The sequence below is a fragment of the Lepus europaeus genome, chromosome 14 (genome assembly GCF_033115175.1).
Source record: "Lepus europaeus isolate LE1 chromosome 14, mLepTim1.pri, whole genome shotgun sequence".
NCBI lineage: Eukaryota > Metazoa > Chordata > Mammalia > Lagomorpha > Leporidae > Lepus > Lepus europaeus.
The window spans coordinates 41,057,666-41,070,318 of NC_084840.1; the positions used below are offsets into that span (position 1 = coordinate 41,057,666).

General features: G+C 45.3%; 1 pseudogene; it reads left to right on the forward strand.

Annotated features, from left to right (window-relative positions):
• The first annotated feature begins 5,813 nt into the window (after window positions 1-5,813).
• Window positions 5,814-6,500, forward strand: LOC133773761 (peptidyl-prolyl cis-trans isomerase A-like; annotated as a pseudogene).
• The last annotated feature ends 6,153 nt before the right edge of the window (window positions 6,501-12,653 follow it).

Here is a 12,653-nt window from a genome sequence, read left to right on the forward strand (position 1 = left end):
CTGCACCCACATGGGAGACCCGGAAGAAGCTCCTGGCTCCTGGCTTCAGATCGGCCCAGCTCCGGCCATCGTGGCCATTTGGGGAGTGAACCAGCTGATGGAAGACCTTTCTCTCTGTCTCTCCCTCTCTCTGTCTGTAACTCTACCTCTCAAATAAATTAATAAAATCATTAAAAAATAAATTAAGGAATGATCCTGAGTTATGGGCTCAATGTAGGAATAAAAACTTTTAAAATGACAGAGGGAAACAGAGAGGTCAGGATCAGAGAGCTTGGAAGGTTCTGTGCTGCTGGATTTGAAAATGCAGGGAAGGGCCATTTCCTGGAATCTAGAAAAGGCAAGGGAACAAATTTTCTATGGAGCTTCCAGAAGGAACACAGTCTTGCTGGTACCTTGATTTTAGCCCGGTGAGACCCATTTTGGACTTATAACCTACAGAAATGGAACACAAATTCGTGTTGTTTAAAGTCATTAACTTTGATAATTTGTTACAGATGTAATAATAATAATCCCCCTAGTTGGCAGGTATTTGTTGATATTCACCTGTTTCCTGCTACTAGTATTCCTGACTCGACTCTAGGTACTCCCTTTCTCAACCCTCTGTTCCTGGACTTTGGGTAAAGTCATTTTCCTCCTTCAGACCAGATGTGTGCATGTGATTCAGATGTGACCAATTGGAGATCTGTGTTTGGTCATAGTCATTAGTTAAAGGATGGACATACCTGAGTGTGTTCCATGAGCCAAAAAATTCCTTTGTGCCTAAACTGGATTTTTTTCCAATTCTATCACCACGTTTTTAGTGAGGAAGCATAGGAGAGTGATAGAAACTATATATCTGTATGTATAGACACAGAAGATTCTGAAACTCTTTACTATTTGAAAACATTTGCTATTACAAGTCTTAATTATTACTTGGAAGTCGTTTTAAATATATAATAACCCTTGTTTAGTGATTTGTCTTCATTAGATAGTTTCACTTGGATTTCTTGTGGTTTATCTTTATTTAATCTATTTCTTAAAAACTCACCAACTTTACTTTCTACATAACAGTGAATTTAAAAACATTTATTTGACTAGTAGAGAGAGACAGACAGACATGTCCTGTCTACTGGTTTACTCCACAAATGCCTACAACAGCCTGGCTGAAGCCAGGAGCTAAGGATTCAGTCCGGGTCTCCCACATAGGTGGCAGGGACTTAACCACTAGAGCCATCAACTGCTGCCTCCCAGTGTGTGCATTAGCAGGAAGTTGGACTAGAGAGCAGAGTTGGGACCAGAACCTAGACACTTTGATATGGAATATGAACATCCCCAGCTATGGTTTATCTACTGTACCAAGTGTCTGCTCAGTAGATTTTTAAATTGAGGCATGTCTTGCTAAGGAGTTATTCAGTATTAAAGGACAAAGGTTTCTGTTTGTGGAAGCCTCTCTTCTGAGGCTTCAGCTTAGATTGAAAGCTTCCAGTTTCACAAGGGCTGAACTTACTAAGGACAGGTGGGTAATGCACCATAGTGGCTGGAGGTGGGGGTACTATGGTTAACCAGATGGCCTAAGTCTGTCTGACAGTGCCCCAGTCACTCAGGACTAGTGCTTGTTGCTGCAGAATGTAGACACCTGGTGCTGATCCTTTGACTTTCAAAAGAGGCCAGAAATCTGGATATTCATAGAAAAACTTCAAAGCTTTGCACTTAAGATTCAGATTTCAACAATAATAAAAACTGTGTGGGTCATATCCTAAATGCACAATAGGAGTCATGCCTACAGGCTGTACTGTGGCTCTTAGGCCGCCAGTCTGCTTTCTAGAGTGTGTGGACTCACTCCTGCTCAATGGACAGCATTAGTCTTGACATGATCTTTGGTCTAGTTGTGGTTACTGTGCTTGTGACTCGCTTTCAGGTGTTTTGGGACATTATTAACCCTGGCATGTTCAATCTGCAAAACTGATGGCTCTATTTAAAACACGTATGACGAGGCTGGCACTGTGGTATATAGTGGTAAAGCCACTGCCTGCAGCACTGGCATCCCATATGGGCACTGGTTAGAGTCCTGGTTGCTCTACTTCTGATCTAGCTGCCTGCTGGTGCACCTGGGAAAGCAGGGGGAGATGGCTCAAATCCAAGGACCCCTGCACCCATGTGGGAGGCCTGGAAGAAGCTCTTGGCTCCTGGCTTTGGATTGGCCCAGCTCTGCCATTGCAGCCATTTGGGGAGTGAACCAACAGATGGAAGATTTCTCTCTCTCTCTCCCCCCCACCCCAACCCTGCCTTTCAAATAAATACAATATTAAAAAAAAGTGTGTGAGGAAAGGCATACAGTTGTGATTGAAAGGAATTAGAAGCAAAAACACAAGAAAATGATGAGAAAAGGGCCAAAGTTGCACATGCCTACTAGATGAATTATTTGAGTTGGCATGATTCAGAAGAGAAAAAGGACCCAACAACATGTGTAAAGTACATACCCATACACAAAATTAACAACAATTGAAGAAAAATGGTTGACAAAACAGAAAAAATATTGAATGTTTGAAGAATTTAATATAAAAATAGATACCAGTTAATCTAATACTAACTTAGAATAATTCTAGCAGTTTGTTGAGGCAGTTAAACACCTTGACCATTTTGCTGATACCACTTTTGTGGCAAGCCATTTTTATAACCATTGGGTCAAAATTCATTTTGATGATGAACTGGCCAAAGTATGAACACTGTAGCTACTATGTAGCTATAAATGTGACACTTATAGATATGATCAGTGGAGAGGTTTATTTGCCTCAACTGATTTTCCATATTGTTGAAGCTATTCTTTTATTTATTGTGATAAAGATCATATAACACAGAATGTACCATTAGTTCAATGGCATTAAGTACTTTCACATTGTTGTGCAACCATCACCACTACCAACTTCCTGAACTCTTCCATTATACTCAGCTGAAATTCTAAACCTGTTAAATGCTGCCTTCCCATCCAGCCACCTGCTCCCCAGCCCTTGGGAACCACCATTTTCTTTTTTTTGCCTGTTTCAGTTTGATTTCTGTAGGTGCCTCATAAGTGGAATCATATAATATTTGTCTTATTGATGTCATTTTCTATGAAAGGATTTATTAAGTTAACAAATATTTATGAAACTTTCAGTATATGCAGAACACAGATTTACTTGTTGAATCCTCAATGGTATGGTCTTTACTATTTGCATAAGGGACAAGGGAGGTGCAGATGACAAAAAAAATATTTATTTTATTTGAAAGAGTTACAAGAGAAGAGAGAGATCATCCATCTGTTGGTTCACTGCCCAAATGGCTGTGACAGCCGGGGCCAAAGTCAGGGTCAGGAGCTTCATCCAGATCTCCTACATGGATGCAGAGCAGCCGGGATGCAAACTGGAGCCCTTATGGGAAGCCAGTATGATAGGCAGCAGCTTAGCCCGCTATGCCAGAATGCCGGCCTCTGAGTAAATAAACCTTAAGAATTGTGCATGTAAGAGAGAAGGAATGTGCAAGTAAGAAGGAGAGTGAGAAAGACAACGTGTGTGGCTAAGCAGGAGAGTCTACAATGGACACTGTGGAGAGACTGCACAAGGGCTGTACTCGGGAGTGAAAACGCAGCCTCCAGGAACATTCTAGCAGCCTGGACGCTTGGTGGTAGAGGACTGCAGTGCTTCGGGGAAGCAGCATGCAGAGTCTTGCTGAGAGGGGTGAGAGTTTCCTTCAGGCAAAGGGAAGGTTTACAGAGCAACAGAGGTGACACCAGGGGAGCAGGAAAGAACAGCAATCCCTCTGAAGAGCTCACCTCAGGGTGCACCTTGCCCGGACAATGAGGAAGTAATATTCAGCATGGAGGCCATGCTGCCTGTCCTCCTCCATTGTGGTGCTGCCGGTGACCCACGTCAGGGGATTCCATATGCCCTTCAGCAGGACACTCCCTAACGGCCCCATTCTCCTCTGCCCTTGGCCACAGCCAATAGCGCTTGTCTTTCCCTGACCCTTGCTTCTGAGTCCAGCCACGTGACGTGCTCCAGCCAGTGGGATGTGCACGGGTGAGATGCAAACATATGGAAAAGGCACAGGCATGACAGCAGTTGACCTCCTGCACCTCTCTCATCACCATGAGGACAGACCAGGGTGATGCTCCTTGACCCAGGAGAAGGGTGAGTGACACAAGCAGCAGACCACTTCTATGGAAGCCAGGGAAGGTGAGATGACCTCCTGCCAACCTGCAGGCTCACAGGAACTAGGATATATCATATATACATATACCTAAATTCATATACTTACATAAGTTTTTAATATAGGGCTTGCCTGCAGGAGTGGGGGCCAGAATTCAGAATCCACTCCACTCCTAACCCCACAGCAATGCCTCTGGGAGATAATGATGCAGGGAAAATCAGGGGAAGCGTGGCTTGCCCTGAAGCCTCACCTGCACCATAGCTGACTGAAGGCACCAGCATCCCACCAAGGCAGCATGGTCAAGAATTCCCAGCAGGAACAAGGGCCTGTGGTGACCTGGGAGCCGGAAAGAGACTGCCTCCTCTTCCCCACCCACTCCCTCGTGTGCAGAGTCTTGAGAACATTCTTCCTATAAATACCAGAGGAGGGATCCCTCACAGAAAAACGGGAAGCCGCTCGTGAGTTCCGTAGGTTGCGATTTCAGTACAGTGAAGTATCTGCACTACCATATATGTATCAAGCACTGTAAAGCACGCTGGGGATAAGTGGACAGACCCACAAGGATTCCTCACACATAGTCAGTCAGTCACACACCAGTCATCAGGCCTCTGGCTCTTGAAATCACCCAGTTATCCCCACGTGAATGAACCCCTCTAAGCACGGTCTCCCCCTCTGTAAGAGGGAGTCATGACAAGTGAATTGTCCTTTTTGGAGTGGGTTCATTTGAATATTTATTTATAACATCGTTTGTGGGCTATATAAAATTATCAACTTAAAAAGTGATCTGCTGTACATTTATCGAATTTTGAGTCTCTCCTGAAGTTGCCTTGGAAGGGCTAGACCAAGATACTCCCGTGGGCTTCAAGCGGCCCATGGGCCACGCATCCCTCATCTCTGTAAGAACCGAGCTTTTCCTTGGATACGACTGATCTTACTCTTTAAGTCTGGTCCTTTTGAGCCGTCTGCACTAAGGGAGAGCCCACTGTCCTTATACGGACATCCAAGGGCGAGACAGAAACCGTGTCTACCCGGTGTTCGTCACTGCGGCCGCAGCTCGGTGTCTCCCGCTTTAGAGTTCACAGGAGGGAAAAGAAAACTCTCTTTGAGTTGTTTTACTCAAGACAAAAATTATGAGGAGGGAGAAGGAGTGATGGGTTCCATCTGGAGAGAGTTAAGTTGCAAGCTGGGGAAGCAGCTGGGAGGATAGTCCCGGGGCCTCACTGGCTCAGCCATTTCACTTCAGCGTGAAAATGTGTGTGTGTTTGAATGGTCGTGAGTTTTACTGGGAGAGGAAGAAAACAATGTGTTTTCAGAGAGGAAATGGTGCAGTTTATTTATGCTGTTAAACTACTTTTTGCCCTATATTTATTGACCAGGCAGATGCTGTTCAACTGCGAGGTCTTAGGGAAACTGAATTTTGCTCAGCAGTCCAATAGCGGACACAACCAGAGCTTCGGATAAGGTTTTGTGGAGTGTGCCTCCTTCAAATGGCTTGAAAACAGGTCTTCATGCATCTATTCCCTTCTGACGCCTGCTCTGTCATCCAGGCTGACGTCATGGAAGGACCATGACTAACCCTGCAGTGTTCCCACCGAAAACGATCTCCAAGCCCTCGTACCTTTGTTGCCCACAGCTGCTCTCCATCAGCCATGGTCAACCCCACCGTGTTTTTCGACATCACCGTCGATGGCGAGCCTTTGGGCCACGTCTCCTTCGAGCTATTTGCAGACAAAGTTCCAAAGACAGCAGAAAACTTCCGTGCTCTGAGCACCGGAGAGAAAGGATTCGGTTATAAGGGTTCTTGCTTTCACAGGATTATTTCAGGGTTTATGTGCCAGGGTGGTGACTTCACACGCCACAGTGGCACTGGCAGCAAGTCCATCTATGGAGAGAAGTTCAAGGATGAAAACTTCCTGCTGAAGCACACAGGTCCTGGCATCTTGTCCATGGCAAACGCTGGGCCCAACACAAATGGCTCCCAGTTCTTCATCTGCACTGCCAAGACTGAGTTGGTTGGATGGCAAGCATGTGGTCTTTGGCAGAGTGAAAGAGGGCATGAGCATTGTGGAAGCCATGGAGCACTTTGGGTCCGAGAACAGCAAGACCAGCAAGAAGATCACCATTGCCAACTGTGGACAACTCTAATGCATCTGACGAGTTTTATCTCACCCACCTGACCATTCCTCTAGCTCAGGAGAGCACCCTCTGCCTCATCTGCTCGTGACACCCTGAATTGTGCTCTCCCTGCAGGTCTTTGGTTCTGTGTTTTCCTTACTTCCCCTCCAAGTCTAGCAGAATTGCAGAGTTAAAAGTTATGATTATGAAATAAAAACATAAACAACGAAAAAAAATACAGTGTTTCCAGATTCTCCATATCTGATCAGTGTGCTCATCCTCTGTGGTGGAATGAGAAGGCCATGCCAAGATGGCCGCTGGCAAGCGAGCATCAGTTACTCAGGAATGGCTTCGAACCCACCTGGCAGCAGAGCCTGCCTGGCAACAGGCTGTGATTGGATGGCTTCGAAACCCACCTGGCAATGGAGCCTGCCTGGCAACAGCCTGGGATTGGATGGCTTCGGATACTGCCTGGCAACAGGCTGTGATTGGTTAGGGTATAGACCACCCCTTGACTGGATTGGCTGCTTTGGCTATTTAAGCTGCTGTCCAGCTGAAATAAACAAGTCTGCAGGCTGCTTGTCTCTGGCCTGCTTTCACCCGACTCCCAGGGTCTGTGTGGTGACTCCGCGCCTCTTGCCCCCACCCTGCTCCTCCTCTCAAAACTAATCAACCTCAACAATCCTCTGCCATCCTCCAGGGATTATCTGAGCCCCATGGTCAAAATCTCCCTTACTCCTGATGTTGCCTCTTAGGAATTTTCCATACCTGGCCTCCACCCTGTTCCTTGGCCACCAATCCTCCCTTTTCCTTGCTGAATTCAAAACTGAGCCCCATTTCCTCTACCACAAAACCCCACCATGGTTGTCCCTATACCTGTTGTGAGGGTCCTGAACGAAGTCTGCTTTATCGCTTTAACACACATCAGAATAAGGTTTTCTTTGAAAGTATCTATCCCGTGTTTGGTGAGGAGTAAACCAAGAAAGGCACATAAAGTGCTTAGCGGGCGACTTGGTACACAGTGACTATGTCATATATTTCCATTTTCATTGTCATCACTGGTAATTTTTAAGAAAATATTTACTTATTTGAAAGGGAGGGAGGGGATGAGAGAGAGAGAGAGAGAAAGAAAGGTCTTCCATCCACTGGTTCACTTACTAAAAGATGTGACAGCCAGGGCTAGGTCTATCCAAAGCTAGGGGCCAGGAGCTTCTTCCAGGTTTCTCACGTGGATGCAGGAGCACAAGCACTTGGAGCATCCTCTGCTGCTTTCCTAGGCACATTAGCAGGGAGCAGAATCAGAGGTAGAGCAGCCAGGACTCAAACCAATGCCCATGTGGGATGTTGGCATCACTTGCAGCAGCTTTACGTGCTACACCACAATGCCAGCCCCCATTGGTACTTTTATTAATCCACCCTCAACTCCTTCCTACTTTTCCTTCTTCTTCCTCATACTAGTCCTTAAGATTCTTAGAGTCAATATTGCCCCTAGATATTCCCTTCTCTTGGTTCAACGCCCCAGATCTCTCTGGCATTCCTGACATGGTCTGGGTGAGGCATTTTTCAGTTATGAAATTCTTGGTCAATGAAGCTGAGCCTAGGGCTCCTGGGCTGAGAACAACTCCTGAACCCCAGTGTGGGCTGAGAGACCGTTGGCTGAAGGAATATATTCACCTGGAAGGGAGATGGTGGGAAGAGCCAGTGGGTGGAGCAGGTGTGAGAGGGGTTAGCTTACCAGCCCTTACTCTGGGCTGTTGCTCAACTGGGAGCTCCAATGTCACAGACAGGCATTTTTCACTCCCATCTGTGGCACAGAGGAACCTGCCTTCTTTTGTTGGGTAAACTTCCTCCTATCACAGGTATGTGGCCCAGCACCACATACAACATGTGCTCAGAGAATGTTACTTACCATTTTTTTTTTTTTCCCCCTCAGTTGTGGGTCATTACAGATTTAACCAGTACCTTCTTGGTGTGGACAGATGTTGCTGGGGACCAAGCCCTATGATCCAAAGTCAGGGACTTCCTTTCTGCTTCCCATTAATTCAGTGTTATGCAGACCATGATATGATTGTTGTTCTGATTAAGAGGGGAACCACTGGTAGTCACACAGTGGTGAGAGAGGAGATGCTAGGACACCTAAGGAGAAAGCCGTGTGAAGAGGGCACTTTGGTGTGATGTATTTACAAGCCAAGAAGCACTTGAGATTAGCAGAGGCTTGGAGAGAGGTATGGAGAATGGCATCTACACTGGGAGCATAGCCTTGCCAAGACCTTGAATTTGAGTTTCTGAATTTTCTCCAACACAGTGAGACAACGCATTTCTGCACTTTTAAGACCTGTAGTTCATGGTACTAGGAAACTAATACTGCAGGGAATTAGGAGTTTTAAAAATCCTTAAAGAAACAAAAATTGGAAGTATTTATTTATGCTACAATTGAGAGAATGAAAACTAGCATCTAAAACTAAAACCAAAGAAGTCTACATTTACTGCTTTAAAAAAAATCGGATCTGATGATTGGAGAGCTGGGCAAGTTTCTGATGACTTGATTGTTTCTACAACACGGTGCACAACCAAAATAAGCAATGCACTGAGATGGTAAGAACATTCCGGTCTTGTCATTTCATGGCGCCAGCAGAAGTTAAATTCAAGACTTTTTATTGTCAAGAGACCCTGGCATCAGGCTGCATTTCCATTTGGATTTTGGTCAAGAATCATAAATAACAAAGAATTTGCTCATAAACAATTTCCAAGGCAGCATGTCAGATGGTATTTTGGGGACTGGGGTGAGTAGAATTTAAATGGAAGTAGATTTATACCCTATGCATGCTGGTCATTTTGTTGTTGTTGTTGTTATAAAGATTTTTATCTATTTATTTACTTGAAAAGCAGAGTTTCATGGAGAGAGAGAAAGAAAGAAGGAGGGAGAGAGAGAGATGTTCCATCTGCTGGTTCTCTCCACAAATGGCCTCAACATCCAGAGTTAGGCCAAGTTGAAATCAGGAGCATGTAACTCTATCCAGGTCTTCCATGTAGGTGGCAGGGGCCCAGCTACTTGGTCAATCTGCTGCTGCTGTCCCTGGGTGTGTTAGTAGGGAGCTGGTGTGGAAGCAGAGCGGCTGAGAATTAAACTGGTACTCCAGTACGGGATGTCCACATCACAAACAGTGGCTTAACCTGCTTCACCACAACACTGGCTCCACGCTAGTCATTCTGAACTCACCATCTACCAAAGCATCACTGGGGTGAATTATGGTTTTGCTAAACTCCCAAATGAGTCTAAAATGTCAGTGCCTTAAACTTCTCACATTAAAGGGAATCTAACATTTAATGTAATCAGAGTTCTGAAGGAGGTTTGTTACATTTATGGAAAGGGACATCAGACCTTGGGGAGGTACCATCTTAGCATTTATGGGTGTCAACCAAAGGTTTTCATGTTTTATCTCTTTCTGAGATCACCAGGATGTTCTTTGCTTTGGGGGTACCATATGAGGGTTGTATGAATTTCATAGAAGTGTAAAATACAGAAGAGAATTCTACCTTAACAGGGAAATCTGGGAGGAGTTACCCTTCTCCAATTTTGCGCAATCTAGGCACCCAAATCTCAACTCAATATTTAGAAATTACTGATATGATTAAATGTCTACATATAAAACAACAGGAGGTGGCAAAGATATCAAGAGAATTTGTTGGGCCGGCACTGTGGCTTAGTGGGCTAAGCTTCTGCCTGTGGTGCTGGAATCCCATATGGGCACCAGTTCATATCCTGGCTGCTCCTCTTCTGATCCAGTTCTCTGCTGTAGCCTGGGCAGGCAGTGGAAGATGACCCAAGTGTTTGGGCCCCTGTTCCCACATGGGAGATCCAGAAGAAGCTCCTGGCTCCTGACTTCGGATCAGCTTAGCTCTGGCCGTTGAGGCCATCTGGAGAGTGAACCAGTGAATGGAAGACCTCTCTCTCTCTCTGCCTCTGCATCTTTCTGTTGAGAAGGCTTAGCTGCCACCTTGATCATATAAATACAGAACATTTTACTACTATGTAATACATGGTAAAATTTCCCCCTTTTCCTCACCACAAGTATGCACAGGCCTTAACCAGTGACACTGACCTAGGATGGATCCTTCAGTATTGCCTCTGACAAAATATACCAGGTTGGGTGCTTTGATCTTCAGGACCAAATATCACTGAAGCTTACATTTGGTTTTGAAGTGACACCCTGACAAGAGGGACTCCATTTTAGAGCACCCAAGAGTTCATCTTGAGAAAGCACCCCCCTCCGTGAGACTCTGGTTTGAAACTAACCACGGTCTACAACTCGGACAATAAGGTAACACTGCATCCCATTTGGTAGACCATAGAAACTCCCTAGTATGATCCCTCAAGCTTAAAACAGATAACCTGCACCTGGATTAATGTTAAGATTGTACTTTGTCTATTGTCAAGATTGTAATTGGTATTAGTTTCCCATAGGCCTTAGGTCAGCTTGACCCTAGTAACCGTGTATTCTCCCAGATCCTAGCAACCATGTATTCCCCTCCCATCCTTGTGGGTTTTGCCTTTATAAATCCTGTCATTTGAGCTTTGGGGTCAAGAGTTCTTTAGGTCATGAGCCCTCTCTCCACCATCAGATTTTATTAATGTGTGGTGCCCATCTGTTTGTACTCACTCAGGTACAACAGTTTTTCATATGTTCTTCCGGGATACACAGGCACCTTTGGACCAACATAAGTCTTTATATATGTTTAGGTTTTGAAGTGTGAGTGCTATATATCATGAAGAGAAGGATTTCACCTACTGCTTGCTCTAGGCTCCAGGAAATCCCCAAGAAATGGGTTCTTCTCAATGAAATTCATGAATGCCAGTCAGTATCTTATGTGGTATGGCAAATAAACTAATCTATATTAAATGGCTAGAGTTCAAAATTAACTGAGTACATTAAATTTACTGAATTCTAATGGAATATAAATTAAGACACTAAACTTTAAAAATAAGTGTGAAGGAAATGCTAAATGTAGGTTGATTGAGTCTCCTTATGAAAAACATGTTTTTGGCCGGCCCGCAGCTCACTTGGCTAATCCTCCACCTGTGGTGCCAGCACTCCGGGTTCTAGTCCCAGTTGGGGCGCCGGATTCTGTTCCGGTTGCTTCTCTTCCAGTCCAGCTCTCTGCTGTAGTCCGGGAAGGAAGTGGAGGATGGCCCAAGTCCTTGGGCCCTGCACCCACATGGGAGACCAGGAGGAAGCACCTGGCTCCTGGCTTCGGATCAGCGCAGCATGCCGGCCATAGCGGCCATTTGGGGGGTGAACCAATGGAAAAAGGAAGACCTTTCTCTCTGTCTCTGTCTCACTGTCTTAACTCTGCCTGTCAAAACACACACACACATATACACACACAGCAAAACATGTTTTCAAGAGCTACAAAAATCTTCATATAATTTGCCCAATAAATCTTTTGCTAAGTTTACTCATTGATGAGGCTGATGTTGCACAGTGGGTTAAGTTGTAGCTTGTGAGGCTGGCATCCTATATTGGCATTGATTCAAATCTGGGTTGCTCCATTTAGGATCCAGCTCCCTGCTAATGCACCTGGAAAAGCAATGCAAGATGCCCTAAGTGCTTGGGCCCCTGCCATCCACATGGGAGAACCAGTGAAGCTCCTGGCTTCAGCTTGGCCTAACCCAGGTCACTTGGGAAGTGAACCTGCAGGTGGAAAATTTTTCTCTCTTCCTTTCTTGCTCTCTGTATTGTTGCCTTTCAAATAAATAACTCTTTTTAAAAAGTTCATTCATTGGAATAAACAAAAAGAACACCCATATATGAAAATACTCAATTTAATGCTATTCTTAATATATGAAACTATGAATAGGTATTGCCAATAAGAGGAGAGTGTTAAACAAATTATGGTTCACCAGTTAAATAGAACTTTGGTAACTATTACACAGATATTGTCCGTATCCAAAATGCTTGGGGAAGGCCGGTGCCGTGGCTCAACAGGCTAATCCTCCACCTAGCGGTGCTGGCACACTGGGTTCTAGTCCTGGTCGGGGCGCCGGATTCTGTCCTGGTTGCCCCTCTTCCAGGCCAGCTCTCTGCTATGGCCCAGGAGGGCAGTGGAGGATGGCCCAAGTGCTTGGGCCCTGCACTCCATGGGAGACCAGGAGAAGCACCTGGCTCCTGCCTTTGGATCAGTGCGGTGCGCCGGCCGCAGCGCGCCAGCTGCGGCAGCCATTGGAGGGTGAACCAACGGCAAAAGGAAGACCTTTCTCTCTGTCTCTCTCTCTCACTATCCACTCTGCCTGTCAAAAAAATAAATAAAAAAACAAAAATAAAAAAACAAAATGCTTGGGGCCAGAAGTGTTTTGGATTTCAGTTTCTTTCTGA